This window comes from Phaseolus vulgaris, chromosome 4, assembly GCF_000499845.2.
Source record: "Phaseolus vulgaris cultivar G19833 chromosome 4, P. vulgaris v2.0, whole genome shotgun sequence".
NCBI classification, from domain to species: Eukaryota; Viridiplantae; Streptophyta; class Magnoliopsida; order Fabales; family Fabaceae; genus Phaseolus; species Phaseolus vulgaris.
Window position 1 is genome coordinate 19,724,858 of NC_023756.2, and position 8,936 is coordinate 19,733,793.

Here is an 8,936-nt window from a genome sequence, read left to right on the forward strand (position 1 = left end):
AACTTCACCAATATCTTTGTCTCTTCTGATCAAACAAGTACTTAAGATTCTTACAATATTGAATGTAACAAATCAACCTCTTGTAACAATAAATTAAATCCACATAACTTTTCGTTTCCATGATAGTCTTGTAACGACATTGTTACTCACTCTTATCGATCATTTGGATTTATAGGTTGTTTTATACACACCTTCACTATTTTCTTGTTTTGGATACCCAAATCTCATGTCTATTTAGAAAACATTGATGTTTCATGCATTTTTTTTTTAATCAGCAATGTTTCATGCAACTTGATCCATCATCACTCAACAATCTCGTTTTTCTTTCGAAAATCCACATATAATCTAGATTCTTTCGATAAGAGTGTTTTTAAGGGATGGTTCTGAATGCGTGAAATGCTCTGCCTCCAAAATTGTTAAAAGCAGTATCCGGTGCCTCCCAAACTCAATGTTAAAAAACGCCGAAAATGAAAATAAAGTGAGGAATTAATAAAATATGTTCCCATTTTTTAAAAACTACCAATACTTACTAGGGGTTTAAAAAACCTCTTCTGTACACTTATCTTATTGGAGATTTTTTAAACCTCAGTTAACAAACCTCTCTTAAAAATAAGATTTTCTGTATTGTAATTATTTTATCTATTTTATGTCTCATATTTAAAAAAAATTAAAATTATTTATTCAAAATTCCACTATCTGTAATATGTGAGGGCCACACACAGCAAAAGATAGTCCATGCATGGTGCGTATTCAAAGTTTAACACTTTGAACATTTCACAATGAGAATTTTCGTCTCCGTTTCTACTGCTTATTTGAAGTCAAATAATTAGTTTAAAATAAACTAAAATTAATTGAGAAATAAAAAAAATATGATATATTGAATCGTCATCTACCTAGAAGCAATCAATTTCATAGGTTGGTTGAGTGTATTTAGAAGACACCGAGAGAACCCAACACTCATTTCAATTACTTGGCCACTGTACAATGAGTTTTCAAAAGGGTATACATTTCTTGATTGATTCTATCACAACATAAATGTATTACTAAAGAAGAAACATATATATGGGGAAAAAAAGAAGAGAGATAGGTAGAATAAAATGGAGTGATATATATTATTGTAGAATCTGGAAATATATTGTATTGCAAAGAATAGAAGTACAAAGATGGTAAAAAAAATAATCAAGGCATCTCTAAGCCATAGAACACACCTGCATGTTCTGGTAAGTCAGGTTGTGTATGAAAATAGAGAGTTTTAATTTTATTAAAAACATGGAGAGTGACTAAGCTATCGGAGCTTGCATGATGACTTTTTCTGGCATTATTATCCAAACCTAGGGACTCAAACTCTGTCTAAACTGCCATGAAGGTTGGGACAAAATCTGATGAGATGTTTGACGTCGTATACTCTGTATCCAAAGAAGAATTTAACAAGTTGAAGAAAGTCACCTAAGTTGGGAGGTAAAAATGGTTGCATATAAAAAAAGCGTTGACTCAATATCTTCACCATGTACCCAAAATCATAGGCACTGTGAAAAGCAATCCACTGAATATTATTGTTGCAGAGGAGTCCTAAGAGCATCATCAACTCGGCAAATCGCACAATGCTCACTCCATACTTTCGATTCTTGTCAAAATCCATGCCTTGACTTCGGAGGAGGGTGATGGAGTCAGGAGCATGAGCATGGCGTGTCACATCAAACTCACAAAAGTTGAATTCCCAAATGAAGCGGTTCGAGGTTCCAAAGGTTGGAAGGTTGCCCTGACTGTCTGAAAAGGTGAGACCCACTTGGATGAGATGCATACCGTCTACATTAGCTTTCATCACTGCGTAGTTATTTTGTGGTTGTCGGAATCCTGGATGTGATTGAAAGATGACGCTGGGGAACTCTGTGTCCATAGAGATGAAAGGATACAAGGCAATGATGGAATGAATCAACTCGAACTCCAATTCAAGGTTGTAAGACCATACTGATCTCGTCATTACAGAACCGCAAGGGAATGCCATGTTGCTTTCTCTTTTTGTCTCTCTTTCTCTTCTTATATCTCTTTCTCTTTTTCTCTTCCCTTCAAGAACAACAAAACAACCACACCAACCATCCTGACTACACTATTTTTATAGCCCAAATCACACACAACTTACAAAAGATATAATTGGTTTCTGCAATCTTATCTTATAATCACACTTATTATTTCTTTATGGTATGATTCAATATATTAATTAAATATATCAAGATAAGATTAAGATTGCATTTTCCCTTTTCCAGTTTCTCATATTTAAAAAAATATAAGATTACATTCCTCAAATATAATCTTACTTCATGCACTCTATTCTTATTTCATATTTATTTACAAACTTTTATCTTTTTAATACATATTTTAGGAGTTGAAAATTTCAGAATCAATTATAGTTATCTTTTATATCTCAACCCACAATTAGATTTAATTATCTTATTTATTTTTAAACTAGATATAAATAAAATATAAATATTTTTTTAAGGATATGATTATAAATAAATCATAACTAGCTTATCTATTTTATGAGATTGATATATTTAAATTGCAGATAATTATTTTATCTATTTTATGTTCATTTTTTTTTAAATTTTGAAAATATTAAAATATAATACCAAAATTTTAGTTATATGATAAAATAAAAGAAAAATGTATAAAAAATACTAAATTGATGTATTAAAATTAAGATTTGAAAGTGCAAATACTTAAGTCTGATATAATTAAATTTCAGATAATTATTTTATGTTACCTATTGATAGAGTTGGGACACACAATAAGAAGTCCTTTTGGTTGATAGGTAAATGAAAATGTATTTTGTGAGCATCATTTTGTATAAGGGTTGACCATTCCTGAAGTGGTTTCATTTAATTTCATTGTTATTTGTCGATAAATTTTTTTTATTTATGTTACATTATTTTTCTCAATTTTAAAAGTTTTAAAATCTAAATCTAAAATTTATATTTAAAATATTATACATTATCGATCTTTAACCAATTAAAGAAATTTTTATATTAAAATATAATTCAATAATATTAATGTGGTTAATAAAATAAAGAAACAAATGTAAACCTACACATAAATGAGATAGTTTCTTATCCACATATTACATATGGTACTAGAGAATCATATAATTATCAACCTGTCATCTTATTATCAACTTAATTTTGACTATATATTTTTAATTCCAAAATATTTCATATTAATTATATACTATATTATAAAAATTATAGAATTAGTAAAAAAAATATATACATATATATCACATCAATTAACAACATTTCTGTGTTTTAATAGAGACCATATCAAAATGATTAACAAAATGTATATTTGTGACACTTGTATTAAAATATTCTCTAATTGACAGGAAACTAACGTAAGTAACTATTTTTATTTATTTATTTGTTATCAAGCCTTTTAATCTAAATAAACTTTTCTCCTGATTTTGCTTAAAGATATTATTGATCAATAATATATAATATCTGAAATATTTTACAATTTTAATTCAAATATATTATTTATAAATTGCCAATAAAATAAAATTGTAAGAATAAAAGTAACTTTGACATCTAAAGTAAATTTAAATACTTGTACTGTAATACTTTTATCATCGCCAAAATAATTAAATTTAATATAAATTAAATAAAATGGAATGTCCGATGTCTTGTTTTGAATATATTTTATTTTTCTTAAAGCGATCTATTTTTAGAACAAACCAACTGTAACAGCGTTTAAACCACGCAGAGTTTCTTTCTTCTTCTTTTTCTTCCTTATCTCCATTTCTCTCTCTCTCCATATTCTTTTCTTTCCCTCTCTTTTAATTTTCTCTCCCAATATTCATCTATTTTATAATCTGATCAGACCACGTTGTAGCTGGCGAGTTAAGGAACATTTCTACCCGATCAGATTTTCAAACAGAGTAAGTTCATTTTTACTCTAAATATTCTTTGTTCTCTGTTTTTCCTTAGGATTTAGTCATCAATCTTGGTGGGTCAGTTGAGAAGTTTAATCCTCTCAACTTATTCTATTATATACTGAAATTTTGTTCTGTTTGGATAATTTGCATTAGGCCCGTAAATCTTCAAGTTTATCCAAACGGTGGGGAATAAAATTCTAAAAGTTGCTTGGAAAGCAAGCAATTGAGGTAAGGGAAGCTAAATTTAATTTTTAATAGCACCCTAGGATAGAAAATCTGAATGCGGAAGGGACCTGGTCCCAATATTCAATTTCTCTTGCAGGGATGCTGTGTGTTTATTTATATTGGGTTGTTTGTTTATATATTATTTAAATTTGTGGAAATATTGGGTTTTGATGATTTAGTATTAAAGTGTTATTTTTTTATGTCAAATAAACTTTTGAATATTGTGGATAACTTTTTGAATGATATTGTATAATGGTATGGAATTGAATTCATACATTTGGGATAATGTATGGACTGATGTTTGCTGTGTATTAAGTATTGATGCCTATGTGGTAACAGAGATCTCCGAGCTGCACTGATGATCTCAGTCACATAGACTAAGATATTAGGTGGTGAGAAGCTGATGGGGGAGTTCATGCACACCGTGACATATGAGATGCACGGCTTGGGTTGTATTGAACTTATCATGATCCTTTCTGTTGGATTCGCTGGTAATCTTTGGATCAGGTGTTAGTCTCTAGTAGGACTTACTTAATACGGGTCTTCCGGAAGACGTTGTTTGTTGAATATTCTGGATGTGTAGATCCATGTGAGATCTATGTGATTGTTTATTGTTGAGATTTGAAGAAATATGAATAATTTGAGAAATTGATCATGTAATTTGGTTTTCTCTTTTGATATAATTGTGTATATTATAAAATTCTATTTTCACTAGCTTACCCTTGCTTTTCTTGTTGTGTTTGAACTGCAATGACTGTACTATGTACACGAGCAGATGACCATACAGGTGCAGGAGAGCCGTAGAGGGTTCAGAGTCTTATTTTGAGCTGTGTATATGTAAATATTTGTATTTCTATAAATCCTAATCATGTATTAGGAATGTTTTTGAAAAACTCCAAGTTTGTATAGAAACTGGTAGAACTTTTATTGTAATAGTTATATGTAAATTATGGGGTGTTACACCAACCACAATAAGAATTCAAATCTATCAATATAAGGTAGTACTAAAAAAATATGAGGTTCCTGAACGTTTTGAAAATCTAACTCAAATAAAGTATCATAAAGAAGAAGAAAAAAAAAAGACAAAAATATGTCTTTTTTTTATATATAAAAAATATTTTTACAATAACTATAAACTTCAAATCTATACTTTGTAAATAAAATAATCAAAGACTTGTAAGTGCAAGGAGACAAAAATAATTAAAAGTTATATGGATAAACTTTTGAGTATAACAAATAAAGTTAAACTTCTCAAGAACCCCTTTTCTGATGAAATAATATTGTTAAAAAATTATGATTACTATATTAGAAAAATAAGAGTAAAAAATCTCCACTTTTGAGTGAAAGATATGTTAACTATCAATTTGTAAATGCCTTACAGGCTAGAGAACAAAAACAATGATGAGACGAGACTATACAATGTGTTTTTCATGTAAAAGCACAAATTTTTATAGGTGGAAAAAACAAAGAACAATAAATGGAAGAAAAAGATGAAAGAAGGTTCCAAAAATCAATAAGGTGAGAACTTTCTCTCTTATCCAAATCGCAAAAAGATAACTTAATGTTGGTGGAGGCTAGATGTCAAGTGTAAAAACTACAGTGATTTGGGATGTGTAAAACGAATCTGCAAGTCTAAATCAAAAGAGGTAAAAGTAATTGTGGAGGAGCAAGAAGATAAGCAACTCTTTGTTTCAACATGTTTTGCTAGAACCAACACTTTTAATAACTAATGGTTAATAGACAGCAATTGCAGAAACCATTTGACCAACGATGAAAAGCTATTTAGAGAGCATGACAAAATCATCATTTTTAAAAGTGAAAATTGGAAATGATTATGACATCTTAGTTAAAGAAAAATGGATCATTGTTATTGAAAGCTTAACAAATTTGAATTATATTTTTGATGTTTTATGTGTATCTAACATTCATCAAAATTTTCTTAATGTTGCACATATTGTTGAAAATGGGCTTCAAAGTCTTATTTGAATTGAATTGGTGTTTGACTAAAGACACTAAATGTAAAGATGTGTTTAGAGTTAAAATGAGATCTAAACAATATGCTTTAAATCTAATTGATCTATGACATAAAAGACTTAAACATTTTCGTCTTATGCAACTGTTATATATTTCGAAACATGCCTTGGTCAAAGGTGTCTTGGTGATTAAAGACAAGTTGGTAGATTGTGTGGCTTGCCAATTTTGTAAGCCAGTAAGAAAAACATTTCCTCAAACCATCGAAAACCATTTCCTCATACAAATGTTGGGGGACCTCAAAGAGTATTGTCTATAATTGGTAATAAGTGTTATGTTACTTTTATTGATGATTATATCAGATATTATTGGATTTATATTTTAATATCCATGACTAAGGTTTCCAATATCTTCTAGAAATATAAAACATTTGTAGAGAATCAAAGTGATTGCATTTTAAAAGTAATAAGGTTTAACAATGCAAAAAGAATATGCAATTGATTTTTTTTATAAATATTATGAAGAATCTAGCATTGAACACCAACTTACACTGTCATATCCCCCACAACAAAATTGTGTAAGTAGAGTAAAAATAGAAGCATAGCGGGATAACAAGGTGTATGTTACATGAGAAGGATTTGTCAAACAAGTTGTAGGTGAAGGCTGCAAGCACAATTGTATTTTTTTCTGAACAGGTTATCAACTATAGTTTTGAACAAAACAATCGATTTGAAGACTGGTTTGGGTACACACCAGATTTACAAAATTTGAGATTTTTTTGGATGTGTTTGTTTTTCTTATGTTCCATATGTTAAAAGAGACAAACTTGACAAAAAAGTTGAAACCAAATTTTTCATTGGATATATAGCATCTCTAAAGCTTACAAAATTTTTGAACCATAAAATGAAAAAAAAATATTGTGAGTATAGATGTAAAGTTCATGGAAGATCAACAATGGAATTGGGATGAGCAATAAGAAAGCAATTTCCGAAAACTCCTTGATGTTGAAGTTGATGAAATTCTTGTTAGAGGGACAAGATCTCTATGTGATATTTATCAAAGGTGTAATGTGGTTGTTTTAGAACCTATTGAATTTGAAGAAGCAGAAAAAGATGAGAAGTGGATTAATGATATGAAGAAAGAATTAAAGATGATTGGAAAAAATTGACACTTAGAGCTAGTGAATTGACCTCAAAATAAACAATCCGTAGAGTGAAATGGATTTATAGAACTAAACTAAATGCAAATAGTTCTATACAATAAATACAAGGTCAGATTGGTGGTGAAAGGATATGCTCAAGTGTTTGGAGTAGACTTTTCAGAAATATCTAGATATCTAAGTCCAAGTTTGTGTTCTTGATATCTAGATATCTAAGAAAGCTAAACTTATTACTCCAATTTAGTTTTGTTTATGTACCGAGGGATGAACATCAATTGTTCAACCAATAGTAGTTACTATCTAGGCCTTATACAAGTACAATTGGCGCTCACCGTGGGACCGAGATAGAATTTAAAGACAACAAATGGTATCAACAAGGTTGATGGTAAACAAGAGAATGACTAACGCCGAGCAGATGGCTATGTTCCAAACCTTGCATAGAATGATCGTGGAGAGGCGCCAAAAGAACAAAAAGGAGATACGAATCATGCGTGAAAAGAATGAGGAGGAGATATGAATCTTTTGAGAAAAAAATGAGCAAATGAGGCAGCAAGTAGCCAAGATCATACTTAAACCAAGGCATAAAAGGCCACCTTCACTGGAGAAATTTGATGACACACAAAATCAAGAGAAGACATCCACTTTGAAGATCAATCCATACTTAGAACTTACTGAGAATGACTCATGCATCATCGAGACTCAACCATTTGATACATATTGTTATCTTGGAATAGGAACCCAATGGGCATCCCTTCACTGATCACATTGTGAGACACAATATCCACCAACTTGGAAAGGGTTAAAAATTGACTGGTATGACAGAACTACGGATCTGGACAAACATGTGGATGTGTATACCACCCAGATGCGCCTATATGCATCTGACAATTTGGTGCTCTGCCAAGTGTTTCCTGTTGGGTTTAATAGTGCCAAAGTTCAAGAGGGGGGGTGAATTAACCTTTTAAAACTTTCTCGCAGAAACAATGTTTAACCCAGTTTTACAGAAAATAAATCGATTTATGTGAAAATGAACAGATTTATTTCAGCACTGTTTTTGTTTGAAAAGCTTTTAATTCAGCAAGGTTAATCACAAGATTATGCAGTGAGAATTTCCAGCAGCACACACACAACTATCAGATTAGAAAAACAGTGAAATACCAAAACAGCAAGTTTCAATTTCAAGCAAGTGATTAAGGTTCAATTGATAGCATGCTAATTAATTGAGTGACCTTTGCAAACAAACTGATCCAGTGGCTTTTAACAGACTATGAGTGTTCTTCTTGATGTCAAGGAATTTTCCAGAAATTAAGAACAATGAATCACAGAACAGCAAGCTTCAACTTTAAGCAATTTGTTTAAGGTTCAATTGATAGCATTGACAGTTTCTTAAGCAGCCTATCACAGTCAGTCTGTTCCAATGGTTTTTAGCAGATTGTATACGTTCTTATCAGATTCAAACACCTTTTTTAGAAATCAAGAACAGTATGCACAGTGCCCAGAAAGAACAGATTTATTTTCAATTGAACAGATTTATTTCTTTGCTGTTTTATCAATTATGCAGAAACGAAATTGCAGAGAGTGAGAGAGAATGAACACAAGCAATTATACTGGTTCACTCAACTGAGCTACATCCAGTCTTCACCAACAACAAGTGGA

At 30.5% G+C, this 8,936-nt stretch overlaps 1 long non-coding RNA gene and 1 pseudogene across 1 annotated transcript; one reads left to right on the forward strand and one right to left on the reverse strand.

The window, feature by feature from the left end:
- Positions 1 to 1,179: 1,179 nt before the first annotated feature.
- LOC137836554 (probable CCR4-associated factor 1 homolog 9) lies at positions 1,180 to 2,005 on the reverse strand (annotated as a pseudogene).
- Positions 2,006 to 3,674: 1,669 nt separating this feature from the next.
- LOC137836458 (uncharacterized) lies at positions 3,675 to 5,116 on the forward strand. The gene is made up of 3 exons (XR_011085286.1): positions 3,675 to 3,928; positions 4,079 to 4,153; positions 4,926 to 5,116. It is a non-coding gene; the product is annotated as an uncharacterized lncRNA (long non-coding RNA).
- The last annotated feature ends 3,820 nt before the right edge of the window (positions 5,117 to 8,936 follow it).